The following is a 14,980-nucleotide window of genomic DNA, read 5'->3' on the forward strand; positions in this document are numbered from 1 at the left end:
GTATTTCCTAAGAATTTGCTTCCCATCAATACTGTTGCCAGTATGTGACATGCTGTCTCATGGAGGTTCACCTGTCGCAGATTATACATCAGTGAGTTTAGGGCATGTCATTATTAATCCTTCCCCATCCACAGCTGCCATTTTGGAAGAATTCAGACATTGTGTTTCTCCTTTTCCTATTCCACCAGTTCAAGGCCTTATGGGTGGCCATATCCTATGGATATTGAAAGAGCAGAATACTTGGATGGTCAAAACAACAGGCAATCTATAGTTTTGTTAGTTGGCAAGACTCTGTGCACTGAGTCATTTGCATAAGTTTGCATTACCCTGTCACTCCTGCTGGTTAAATTCTTTTTTTTTTTTTTTTTTTTTAAGTTTCGGCCCCATTCTCTCCTCACTTCCAACACACCTTTCTTGCAAAGTCCCTAAATGATTGTCAGATATACACCATATGTAAGGGTAAGCGATGCTCAATTTTTATAACCTCTACAAAGATAGGATGTGTCTGTTTCTGCTCCCTGTACCAAGAGTGTGGCACAGGAGGGGGAGCTGTAAATATACCAGGAAATAAACCAGTATCATTCGATAGTCTCCTGCGGATTCAAAAATTATAAATGCTTAATTAAGCCTGACTTGACAATCATTTCTGTCTCCAGCATGAAGAATAGAAAATAAAGTGAAACTGTACCTTGAAATTAGTTCTCATAACATATATAATATGCTTTAATTGATAGATAAGAAAATAATTTTATGGAGATCGTTTTTTCCCAAAGCCACAGATTAATGACTGCATCTTTACAGATTGAGGACACTTATATACATTTTCTGTTAAACAATATGCCCACATTTCTTTGTGCCTCTGGTCCCCCTCCTCCCTTCTCTCTCTAACAAACTCCAGAAATCAGAGACAAGCCTCTAACTCCCACTTATTTTCACTTCCAAACACACACACATCTCAAAGATATTCGGACATGTTGCAGCCAGCAGATATAAAGCTGTTGGTTTTAAGTCCATGATTTTTTTTCTAAAACTGGGCATGATTTTGGGCAGAAAATTAGAGAGGGGAACAGAAGGAAGGTCTCTCCCTTCTGTCCGTGATCTGCAGGGATTTCTGTTGGAACTAGAAGAGAAGAATCAGACAGAAGGTTTCTTTAGCTTCTAAGCAATAGTAAGTCAATCGTTGCATTATATTTTAGGTATCTGTGTCTGCAACAAAAGCATAATGGATAGCTAGATAGATTTATAGATAGATGCCTAGATGGATGATAAAGAGAAATGGAACATACGTTGAGGAATTGTATCACAGAATGCCTTTTGGAAGATTATTTGGCTGCCAGAGATGCCACACATAAAGAAGATAAAGGAGACAGAGCCAATAAGCAGTAAATCTATTATGACTACAGCATTGGTGGATTCTGGAAGAGAAAATGTGGTAGTGGGGGGTATCACTGAAGAAGAATAATGAAGATAAAATTAGAAGACATGAGCAAAACTGAAATACTATGCCCCTCCTTCCTATGAGCTCAACGGATACTTTTTCTAAAAATGATAATTTTCAGCTACTTTATTCTTATTGTATATGAAAAATCAATGTACAGAGATGTTAGTTGATGTTATCAGTTTGGTTAATGTATCTTACATAATCTTGTGCTTTTTATTCTCAATCTACCCAGAAATACATTTCCCAGGACAAGGCTGAAAAGAATAAGGCAAAGGCAGCATGTTGAAATGCAGCATGTTATATGATTAGAACCAAACTTAGCATTTAGATTTAGGAAAATCAATAGACACTATCATATTTTAGATCATCACCTTTATAAGAAAAAGTTTTCTTTTTTGGTCCTCAAGAAATAACATAAAGGCTTCATGTATCAAGTATAGTTTATTTTTAAAAAATATCAAGCAGTATTTAGCAGACAGAATATAATATCATATCTCTGATGGCAGCTAAGGGTCTCATTACCCTTTTTTCCTAGGACACATTTCTTTGACTACAATGATATTGAATCATGGGGACAGTCAATGGTCTCCCCAAGATTTTAGTGTTTTTATTAAAATAGTGTTAATAAGTCTTATGTACTTTAGTCTTCTAGAAATTCTCAATTTATGATGGGGTTACATCCCAATAAACCCATTATAAGTTGAAAATACCCTAAGTAGAAAATGCATTTAATATACCTAACCTTTCACACCTCAAACCTTAGCCTAGCCTATCTTAAATGTTCTCAGAACATTTACATTATTGAGTTATAGCCCCATCATAAGTCGAGGAGTATCCGTAATTGCCTTCCTCCTCACCAGAGGTAGGAAACACAGATGGGCATTTTGTAGACATGATGGGATGCAAAAACAGAAAACACAACATCCAAAAAAAATGCTGGCAACACTGTACACTGTAGAATATGGGTTGTTTATCTTTGGGATCATGGGTCTGACTGGAAGCTATGGCTCGCTGCCACTGCCCTGCACCACAAGAGAGCATCTTATCGCAGATAGGAGGGAAAGAATTATGCCAGGGCATTCAGTTCAAGTCTGCCCCTTCTGGCTGTGTGATCTCAGGCTTGTCATTTAAATTCTCTGGACTCTTGGCATTTGCATTTCTTGTCTATAAAATGAGGACCTTAGACTATTATTCCTGGTTCTTCCATGGTTATGGACTTTGAGGGCCTCTTCCGTAGCGTAAGGGCTTTGTCTTCAACTTCTTTGAAGCCCCCAGAGTGCTTGGCCTAATGTATTAACTGTGGGAGTGGATTCCTAGAAAGTGTTTATGTATTTCTTACAAAAAATTAATCCTTATATTGGTATAAGCCTAACTCCTGAACATGAAACTACCGCTCTTGGATGAATCAAACAATGCTATAGTCAAACAGTGTAGTTCTGGGCTCTTCTCATCAAATCCCTTTTAGTGTGGGTTGTTTGTAGGATATTTTTACAGTAAAGTAAAGCCATTGTGGTCTAAAAATCTATAAAATGTGACAGTTTTGTCTTGTTTAATACTTAAGAGTTCCTTTACATTCAAAGTTTGGTAGGGAATTAACTAAGGGAGTAGATAACAGCTGCAGTATCTGTTTCTTTCAGGCTCTTGAGGAATTGATTTGGTTTGTCTGCATGGGATTTGGGTGCAGTGACCATATACCCATATTCATCATACTCATGCTCATTCATACTCGTTGCATTATATAGCCAGAATGGTTCAGTGCGTCCAGCGCACACAAGTAGGAACCTTGTAAGCTCAGTGGGAATGGGTGCTCTCTATGAGATCTCAATGTGCCATCCAAATGTGTATCAGCCAGTATAATATGGCAGCTTCCTAGTGTGTTGTTCTAAAGCACACAAAAAAGACTCTAGTCCCTTTGTTAATCTGAGATTGGAAACTTTAGAAGTATATTATGTTTCCTCACATAATATCTCATTGATACATCAATTTTCATAGCAAAATACTCATAGGATCTTCCTTTTGGCAGCTTACGGGTGTCAGTATATAATACCCCTTTGTTGCCCTTCTGTGTTCATATCCAGTTAAGAAATAGACACAGAAGACATGTCAGTTCTGATATGATGAGGTGGTGATTTCTTTATTACTGATAATGCAAGTGGAGAATAAATCTGTAGAACTGTGACTAAAAGAAAATGCTGACACACTCTGTCCCCTTTCTCTCCAACTTTCTTCATCCCTGGTGTCTAGACCTTGGGATCAACCATGTAGTAGAAAATTTAACTCTACAGAATAGTCACACTTCCCTAGAATGATAGCCTTATGCTTTTCAAGATGGAGAAAGAATAAATAAATAAATTCCTGTACCTTGCAACTTTTAAATGAAGATTAGTTCCATCTAGTTAAGAAATGTGGATCCATGGATGTCACCTGATATTCAAATAACTCAAACTTGAAGAGTCAGCAGGCTGAGGTATTACTGTACTGGACATCCTTCCAGGTGGAAAATAGGAACCCAAGAAAGCAGGCTCCCCTCAGCATTACTTTATTCAGAATAAGAAAGTCCTTTAGTATTGGCCAGACGTATAACTCCTTAACAGTAGGACAATTGTGTAATGTCAATTTTGGCCACTTTTAATTTTTCCCTCAACTACAAAAACATGATTTTCATGTCCTCTTTTATCACCCTATTCCCCATAATATTCCATCCATTTTTGTGTGTGTTCCACACAGGAGCATTCTTAAACCCCCCTCAGGCCAGGAGATAAAACTTGTCCATGGCTTTATTTCCTGCTCCCTTGCCAATAAGTTTTAATTGAGCTTTGGGAAAAGATTTCAGGAAGAGCTGTGAAACTGTTACAGCTCCTCCGATCTGGCCTATAGTCAGTATAAATGCTATGAGTTCTATTGGTGACAAATTGAATTTTATACCCTCTGTCACCCTCGCTCATTACCCGCCAAGTCCAATCACTGCAGGCTTGAAAGTTAAGTGCAGGTTACTTATGTTATTTGATGTTAATGATGAAATGGCTGCCCCTGTAATATCCCACCTCAGATGTTATCCACAGAACATATAAATTAATTTTTGATTCATAACAGTTCTTAATATTTAAATTTAAATGGCAGTCTAAGCTTGGTTACTTTTAATACCTTGAAGCACAATAGGAAACATTGATTACTATAATGCTGAATCTGTATGAATAGTATTTAAAAATCACTACCGCTATGGTAACAAAACAAAAAAAAATCCTTATTCTTTATTATAAAGAGTCTGTTAAAGGTTTCTTTTTACTTCAGATTGATTCCCATATGCTTTTATTCATTTCACATAAAGTGACTTTTCTGAAATAGAAGTGATTATTTGTTTTCTCCTTATTTCTGAACCCTAGAATATTCAAATGCTTTTGTAGATTGTAGTAAGACTCAACAGTCAACATTTGAAATAATTATAGTAAAATCAGGAGTCAAAATTGCATAGAAATACTTCCTAAAACATTGTACTTCTGGCTTATTTTATGACATTCAACCATTAATAGTTGATCATTTTCATGTGAACAGTCCCCTGTATGGGCTGATTGTAGCCAGTGTTCAATGTCAAGTGGTTGTACATTTGCTGGATTCCTGCATTCCGGCATTAGTAGGTATGTGTGCAAGAGATGTAACTTCAAGATGATGATGATGATTCATTCTATTATGTATTCAGCTATTTATTTATTCAATCCCTTACCTAGAAAACTAAACAACCACTGAAATGAAGTAAACAACCAATATCTGTTGAGGACATTGTGCATAGCACTGGTTTTATGATGTATATCACCTGGAAGAAGAAAAAGTGTGTGTGTGTGTGTGTGTGTGTGTGTGTGTGTGTGTTCAAAATAATACATGCACATAGCTGAAAACATTAAAATACAGAACAATCTCCTGACATAATAACCCCTAAATCCTACTTGCCTCTTTTATGGTTTCTGTTTTAACTATATTGATTATCTCCATATATCTCATTATATTGCTTATAATGATATTAAAAAGTTTATCAGTTTTACTTATTATCAATTGACTTCATGTTATAATGAGTAGTAATTTTTCTTATTCAAACTATCCCCTAATTTTTCCAATCCAATATGATTGCAAATCTATTCTCAATTCTCCTAGTCACTTCTGTATGAACTGTTTGTAACCTGAGTTAAACCTCCACTTTTTGTTCTATGAACCATAAACATATTTCTTAACCCCTATCTTGTAAGTTAAGAACATTTGAATTTCTGCATCCCTCTAGCTTATTTCTCATCTTAAAAAAAATACATTTTGATAGAAATAGGAAATAAAGTGTTATCTCATATTTACAAAGTGTGATCAAACAATATAGTGAATGTTTAAATAAAAAAATGTATTACAGTAAAAGTCCCATTGCCATTAATCCCCCTCAAAATATGCCTTCTCGCTTTGAACACACTTATCCTGTTCTTGCCCTTTTCTGAAGCAGTTCTGGAAGTCCTCTTTTGTGAGTGTCTTTAGTTGTGCTGTTGTGGCTGCCTCCATGTCTTGAATCTTTTTGACTTTGGGGAAGAGTCAAAAGTTGCACGTTGCCAGATTTGGTGAATAAGGTGGATGTTTTAATAAGGTGTAATGTTTTTATTTGACAGAAATTGTTGTACACCAGCAGCGATGTATGACATGGAGTGTTGTCCTGATGGAGGGTGATTTATGGCACACTTTAAAATACACCTCTCTCAACCATAACTCACACCCAACTGACTGCACCAGACAAATTGAAACTTGGCACACATTGTTCGATGCACTACTTCCTATATTGAAGATCCCTGCCTTTCTGTTGGATGGCACTCGGCAGCAGCATTCACCTTATTTCATCATCACAATGGAAAGCCTCCATGTTACACATGCTTCCGGTATTTCTGTCAAATAAAAACATTATGGAATGTCCTCATCCACCTTATTCACCGGATCTGGCACTGTGTGACTTATGGCTCTTCCCCAAAATCAAAATGACCGTGAAAAGTAAACATTTTGAATCCATTCAGGATATCGAGGCAGCCATGACAGCACAACTAAAGACACTCACGAAAGAGGACTTCCAGAACTGCTTCAAAAAATGGAAAGAATGATAGGATAAGTGTGTTTGAAACAAGGGGGAGTATTTTGAAGGGAATTAATGGCAATGTGTCTTTTAATGGACTGATTTTTAAAAAAAACAACATTCACTGTATTTTTTATCACACCTCATATACAGCCCTTCATCGTTTGCAAAATTTTCAGGTTTGGGTGGTAATCTTGAAGACTACGGATAACCTGTATCAGATTTTAGAATGAAGGGTATCTACATATGGGTATTAGCCAAATACTTCTTAAGGTTCCCCAATGTGATCAGAATCTGGAAATGGTAATGAGTATTGAGTCTTTTGAAAGAGAAATCACCTTGGTGGCAATGCCAATAACAAGGGACATCCAGAAGAGGTGTTTGGTCCTCATTGGAAAAAGACGAAAATACATACAATGAATACTCTCTGAAGAAAATGATGGTGGGTATATGAGGGTGGAGGTATCACAAATGAAGGTGTTTGTGTTGGTATTTATTCATGACAAAGAAAGAAAATAAATGGAGAAAGAAATAGTTTTTGGTTCCTTTTGTGAAGGCTGACACAAGAGTGTTCAAGAGGTAACCCTTCCATAGTCTATGGGCTTCAAAAGGTTAATGTGATAGTGTTGGGGTTATTGAACATTTGTATTCTGAGCTTTACCCTTATTTACACTTAGGTTCACTAGCTTGTAAATGAACACTTTCAGGACAACAGAGAAACTGTGAGCAAACCATTTAACCTTGTGAGCATTAGTGACCTCTGAAAAATGAAGATGGGGAACAAGATCATTTGGGGAGTCCGATTTTGGTGTTAAATTTGTACTGTGAATCAGAAGTCAGGAGGCTACACCAGATATACTGAGGGTGATTAAAAGACCTATGAACAATATCTTACATTTGTAAAGCACACTACAAATTAAAAACTCAAATGTTCCCCTTCCTTATTGATTTCTCAAGAAACCTTGGGAAATGCAGTGGGTGCCTTTCCCCAAGATCTTGTAGTGAAATAATGGCTGAGTTGAAATTAGAAACCTGATTTCTTCTTTCCTAGTAGAATTTTTCATATTTATCCTGTGGTGGACAACCCATAGGCACACAATGTCTTTTATCCATATTTACGATTTATTTCCATCACACACAGTTTGTGTCCTATAATCATCATCTGAGAAGTTATGGTTGGCCTCATCTTCTTTTCACTCTTATATGCTACTTTTGCATAGTGAGACCCAGGATTAAAGATGAGTTGACTTGATGAACTGACTATTAATATCTTGGGGAGATTAAGATCTTTGTCAGTGTGATATTTTTTCCTACTTACATTTAATTATAAAATATACATTCCATCTAAACTGCAGAAATGAAATAAATAAAAGAAGTAGGGGAGATTAGCAAAGATAAATTTTAAATTAACTCACTGCTCTGCAGGTCAGGAGAGAAAATACATTCTCCTGTACATCTTTCATGAGGGGTGTCATTTTACATGGATAGTGTCCCCAGAAAGCATGTTTCAAAAGATGGCAAATTATAAGTCTTTCCAGGATTTATTTATCCTTTTTCTTTCTCTCGTTCTTTCTTTATCTTGTTCTCTCTCTCTCTCTCTCTCTCTCTCTCTCTCTCTCTTTCTCTTTCTTTTTAGAACTAGAGTTGCTGTTACACAATTTACTTTGAAAAAGATTGCTGAGTGGTGACCTTAGAGCTGGGGAAATTGTAAAGATGTGAAAGAAAGTAAGAAGACAGATAAAGAGAAAAAGTCCAAAAAGTTGTTGCCTGGCAGGTTTCTTCATAACAATCAGAGCTCTGCCAGGCACTTTCATGAGTGAGTCAATGACTCTTGTTCCCAAGAAAACTGTAGATTAATGCAACTTCTGAAGTCTGGTCTGCAAGTGCTTGTGTCTCTTTCACAGCTGGGAAACTCTGCCAAAGTTTTAAGTACCTAGTTTTGTCTGAATCCATGATGGGCTCAGGAAGTTACAGTGGGGCAAAAGTAATCCCTGGGCTTTGGGGGAGGAAAGAAACAACTAAAGCTTGATTTTATATCTGAAATGAGCCTTTGGATAAATCCCACCGCTGATTCTAACCTAGGTCATTTCCCAACCTAACATCAGTTGTCCACCAAAGCCAACTCATACTAGAATGAAAACATTCATCGTGGCATCTTAAAATTCAAGGAATTGAAAACACTCCAGGTATCATCTAGGCCAAAGCACTTATTTTACAGATGAAGATTCTGAAACCCAAGGAGGTTAAGTGTCTTGCCCAGGGTTAAATAGCTTGTTAGTACCATATCTGGGATTAGAGCCCAGCTCTCATCACTCCTAGACCAGTGCTTTTGGTCAAATTCAGTATCGTCTGTCCCTATGGCCAAGCCATATGGCAGAGCTTTGAAGACCTAGTTCTGCTCCCAGAAAAATCTAAGCTGGTCATTGTTTTCTTTTTCATTCCATTTCTAATTCTCCTACCCGTGTATGTCAAGCCTGATTAGTAAGGTATCGGTTTATAACTCAAAGCCTGGATATGCAGAAGAGTAAGCAGGCTAGATTAGGGCAAAGGGACAAAGAAAAACATGCCCAGCAGGGAGAATGACCTGAGAAAAGACATAAATGTGAGCATTTGGTTGGTGTATTTAGCAACCATTGCAAAGACCTACAGTTTCCTGTTAAAGTGGAGGGGCACACACCTTTAGAGACACAGGGTCGGAACAGGTAGAATCGTCAGTGAAATTTCAGACGTTGGATGGCATACTAGATGCGAGGAGAGATACTGGAGATTTTTGGAAAGAACAGTTGCTTGTCCTAACCATTATTAATTAGAGTAATGCAATAGGAGAAAATAGCATTGCTTATATCATGGAGAATTTAGAGGCATAAAGACCAAATGTAAAATTATTTTTTTGGTCTAGATTATATGTATCTTGGGGAAGATGGTAGGGAATTCTACAATATACAGATTCTAATTCTTAATGTCCACTTATTCTTGAATGTGGTATAGCATAGATAGTTTAATTTAGTATTTTCCCACATCAGTGTAGTAAGGGGCAGTGTACAGGGACATGCCATTTAAAGAAACTGCCACAAACAATGTCTCTTATTAACTAAAATGTCACAACCCAGTTCCCTAACATGAAAATCACTATAGGATCCTTAAACAGAAGGCTTTTTTACTGAAAGAGGGAGTTTTACCCCTGACCCAAATGTGCCATTCTAGAGTGCATGACATCAGTTGATACAAAGATCACTGTATAATAGGGTAATTAATGATTTGCTAATTAATCAGGGTAGCTGCCTCTCGTATTTGTCCTAGGAAACATGAGGGCTGGACCAACAGGTAATGAAAAGAGAAGATAAAGAAATTCAAGGAGAGAGAGAGAGAAATGGGGCAAGTAACCAGTTCATACAGCTGTCTTGTACTGTGATAGATTTTTAGTCCAGGTTTAGCTACAGGCTATACATCTTTACAATAAATCCTCTTTTTTAAGGTAGCCTGATCACTCTCTGTTCTTTGCAGCAAACTGGTAAGTGTATTGATCTAATTTTTAATCTTGGCAATTTGATAATTTAAAACTTAATGAGTTAGGTTTGTGTTGGTAGGACCAAGATTTTTATTAGAATATGCCACCCAGTGACTACCAGATGGTGTATTGACTTATAAGAAATTATCATGAGCTACTTTGAATCCAGAAAAGTCAACCAGATGATTTTTCTGGATGTGGAGTTGGGAAATTGTATATAAAAAAGGAATGGACTGCAAAGGTAAGAGAAATTTATCACAAAGTCAACGGCTCTTCAGCAGCCTTTGCTGCATGTTTAGCTATTGACTTAGCCAATGATTTCCCTAAGTGAGTTGTGACAAACTAGGGTACCCTATGTAGAGGATATTCTAATTTCCTGAAGAAAAAAAAAAAAAAAAAAGCTAAGTTAAATACAGGTAGGCATTGCTGTTTCAACGGCTTTACCAGTTTAAACAGGTTTTGGGAAAGTGGGACTTTTCAGAGCCTTTTATATGATATGGTGAACTGTAAATATCTAAAAATGATATGTTGTGCAGTAGTTTTCAAAGCTCCTACCTACAGTTTTTGAGAACTGTTTATTTATATCTCAAGGGAAAACCAGCCTTGATTTGTTCCTGTCTCATAAATTGGCCTGTGCTCTTTTGTGTTAGGTCTTCTCTGATTGCTTTAGATGCTACTGATTGTTTCTTTTATGCAATTTCATAAAACAGATAAACAAGCAAAAACTCAAGGTTCTATGAGTTTAGTTTCCATCTCTAAGTGTGCACTGTATTTTAGAGTAAATTGTTTCAAACTAACCTAATAAACCCATGGGATTTAAGACTGGAAAAGCACAGATGTGTTTTTACTGTGTGTGAAATGGCTTGAACATTTCTAGAAAATTGAACTTAACTCCATTATTCTCAGATGGATTGGACTACTATTTGTTTGTTTGTTTTTTCGTTCTTGGTCTTGACATGTTTTAAATACTAGGGCAGTTAATGCAAGAGCCCAGCTCTTGTTTGAGGTTCTGCTATGAAAAATATTCTACCAGGTGATTTGGGAGCAAAAGAAATTTCTCACTGCCTCATGCCAGGAAAATGGATAGTGTTGTACTGAAGACCCAAGAGATCAGAGTGAGTTGAAAAAGAAAAATTCAGCTAGTGCATGTTATAGGAAAGTTGGCAAATTGAAAATTTCAGTACTTTTAGAGCCTTATCACAAAAAACCTTCAGACTTTGTGAGAGCAAGAACAATAAAATGGAATTAAGTTTTCAGTTGGCTATTTAAGGTTTAAAGAGTTAGAAATGGCACCAGTCTTCACTCTATGGGTCCCAGCAAAGAAGCAACAATGTGAGAGTAGTCCCATGTGCACGAGTGAGCAAATGTTTGAATCCACTGCTTGCAATGGTCATGGTGGGGGGAGGACGCAGGCTAAACGGCAGTTTGCCATTTCTCCGACAACCAGCCCACATTTAAATGTGCCTCCTTCTACCTGTCTTTTCTTTGGGGAATCCATGCAGAGAAGAAAACAGAAGAAGCAGAGGAAGGGAATGGGTAGGAAAATGAGAATAGTCCTCAACTCCCAAGAGGGCATGTGTGTCATATCCCCACATGCCTTTGTTTGCATTTTTTTCTTGCTCTCTTCCCCATTCCCTCCACCTCATATAGACAACACCAAGACAGCATAAGCTCTACCTCCTTCCCTTAAAATAAAATGAAGAAATGTACCCTATCCTCTTTTACATGGTCATACTATCCTACGTAATTGTCTCCTGCATCTCTTCTGTTGAGGCAGCACTGTCTGTTCTCTTTCAAGGTCAGAGTTATTAGAAATGAAGAGGAAATGTCACGCTTCCTGAGCCTAAGCCAGCTGGTTTGGAATTATATAAAGTCTGAGGCTTGTGTAGTGTTCTTAGCCTGGAAGCCTGACCATTAACATTTGTGGGTGAGGACAAACTAAGAGCTCTGTAAGAGCAGGCACAGAAATCTGCCTTGTGAAGTCAGTGATTGGAGCATGAAATGATCAGACTGGAGGTGAGACTTTCAGACATGCTAGTGATGAGAATGATAAAGTTAGATAAATGGTCGTTGCCTACTGTTTCCATCTTTTTCATCTGATAAGGAAGGAGTGTTTTAAAATGTCTTCCCTTTGCCACATTCATTTTTTTCAAGTTTATTTGCTTTGAGTGGATTTTGCTTTCAGAGTGCTTAATATTTTAAATCTTTACCTTTTTGTCTTTGGAAAATGTTAAATCCATCAAGCTGCTGTAAGTGATGGAGCCAGATATAATGCCCACAAAAAGGAAGACACGTTTCACAGGCCGTCTCTCTTCACCAATGTGCACCAGCACACAGATTCTGTACGAGAGCCTCCTGATTAGGCCCTCAGCCCACTTTGACAGAGGGATTCGCGTGGGTAGTAAATTAAGGCTTCGTGCTTGGGAGTGCATCTTCTCCTATTACACGGTCACGTGGGAGCTATAGGTGAGAAAATTGCAGAGGAGCCCTCAGCAGTTCTGACCTCACCTCCATAATGCATACAACACCACGCCAATATTTTATCTGCAAAGATGAATTTATGTCTCTGTGCATGTGACACCACCCCCAGTCTCTATTCACACACACACACACACACACACACACACACACACACACATATCCCTAAGTCATAAACAGTTAACTTCTTCAAAACAAATTACACATAAATATTTGAAACATTATAAACTTCAGCCAATTCTGATTATATCTGTAAGTGACTATTATGAGGCAATCAGTGAGAGGCTGGAGAGGAATATTCCATCTTATATCTGGATGGGCATAGACAGAGAGGAACAGGATAGTCACAGCTTGTGGTGACAGTGTCTTTTTATAGGCCTTTTAGGCCCTAGTTACCTTTTGTTTTTTAACTTTAGGGATAATGGACATGGTATCTAAGTAGGAAATGCAAAACTAGGAATATTCTTTAGCATTAACAGTGAACATTAGGTTCTTGTACTGATAAAACCTAGCTAGATAATAAACACATTTTTTTTTAAAATCCCAGATCCCTGTTGTTGCATGTACTGATGATTTATGTAAATTTGGGGTTAAATAGTTTAAAAACCACTAGTCCTTATTGAAAAATGTGATACCAATTCCTCTGCTAATCAAAGTAAATGAACCATAGTTAGATAGATGGAAAGATAGACCAAAAAATGAAAGGGAAAAAACGCTGAAGGGGGTGAGTTAGAGAAAGAATGGTGATTAAACCACAGAAGCCTCATCTGAGGACAGGAGCCTGAAAGAGAAGGCATTGCTCTGAGCCGGAATTACTGTGAGAGCTGTGCCTTTCCGTCATTTTTAATGGAATATTATCAAAGACAAATCTGGAGTAGTGAACCCTTCATTGCTTTCTTTTAATTTATTTATATCTGCAGAAGGAAACCCTGTTAACCCCAGCAGATAATATATTCAACAGCTTGTATCCATTGCAAGGTTGTTTTCTAAAAATTTTATGGGATAAATTTAGTTCGACATTTGCACATATTTACACATGAGGTCTCCATTTCAAGGTCTCTGGCTTCAATAAGAAAGTCATTCCCAAAGCAGGATGTCTGCCAGGGCTGCTGAGTATATTCCATATGCATTGTAAAGCTCCCTTTTCCTAGGACATGAAGAGGACGTTGCTTCAAGTGCCCTCTTCTCTTGGAATTTCAAAGCGTAGTCTAGGCCTGCTGCGAACCACAGGAGCTCTCTACAGTTTAGCCCCTGGGTCACATCTCAGACCTAGGCAGGCTCCCCCATAGACTTTGCCCTTCTTTTTGGAAGCCTTAGAGATGAAACCTGCTTCCCTTTCCTATTAAAAGAACTCTACCCCTCCTAGCACCTTTCCATAAATGGAATTTCTCTGGAGTAGCTTATAACCTCCCTGTCTTCCAGGTTCTCACTGATAGACTTATCAGTGCACAAGTGCCTTTTTCTCTTTTAAGGGTTTCATAGCTAATATTAGTATGTAAGGAGAGGAGTGGTAGAAAGAGAGGGAGGACGTTCATTTTTACCTTTCATTGATGTCTAATGAGCACCTAGTATGCACCTGTCCTTATTCCAGATAGAGGGAATGCCACAATGTGAAAGCCAAGTCACTGTTCTCATGACTCTTACATTCTAGCGAGAAAAGACAATAAATACCATCATTTGATTTTTATATAAATTAAAGGAAGAAAACTGAAGGAGGGATAAGGGCTCAAAGGATGGAGGATGTTTGGAAAGTGTACTTTTTTTTAAATACACATTTCTCAGGAGCAGTTAGTTACTTTAGAGCAGAGTCTTAACAGAAGAGGGAATGAGCCATGTATAATTCTGGAGGCAAAGCATTCCAAGGAGAAGAAATGGCGTTAGCACCGATAAACTTGGGCTGCCTGTGGATTGACAGGATTGCCAATGTATCTACCGTGATTCCCAGAAAATAGGACCGGGTCTTATATTAATTTTTGCTCCAAAAGACGCATTAGGGCTTATGTTCAGGGGATGTCATCCTGAAAAATCATGCTAGGGCTTATTTTCTGGTTAGGTCTTATTTTCGGGTAAGCATGGTAGAGGAGGATAGCAAAGCAGGGGCTGATGGCAGAGGATCTCCTGTAGAGCCATAGATCAATACTGAGTGGGGGTTTCTGTCCAGTGTGATGGAAAGGCATTGCAGGAGATTGACATAAGACGATTTGCATTTTAAAAGGTCACTTGGTAAAACTAAAGATCAGGAAATTGAAAGGAGTTCCCCAAAACATTCAAAACAGTGTGGGGCTAAAACCAAACTTAAAGCTCCAACTTAAACCCAGCCCTACTCAGGAATCCAGGATTCCCATCTCAACTTTGAGATCAAGGCGTTTACTCTGATTGTCCCTTCCGGTATTTGTCCTTGAAAGTAGTTAGATCATTCAGCCATGTATTAATACTAAACAAAGACACTTTAGCTCATTGTGAG

At 37.8% G+C, this 14,980-nt stretch overlaps 1 protein-coding gene across 2 annotated transcripts in view; it reads left to right on the plus strand.

Annotated features, from left to right (window-relative positions):
• Nucleotides 1–14,980, plus strand: part of LSAMP (limbic system associated membrane protein) — a 591,338-nt gene that overhangs the window by 122,609 nt on the left and 453,749 nt on the right. The window lies entirely within an intron of this gene.

Source organism: Rhinolophus sinicus, chromosome 17, assembly GCF_057876585.1.
Source record: "Rhinolophus sinicus isolate RSI-liver-muscle chromosome 17, RSI-T2T, whole genome shotgun sequence".
NCBI lineage: Eukaryota > Metazoa > Chordata > Mammalia > Chiroptera > Rhinolophidae > Rhinolophus > Rhinolophus sinicus.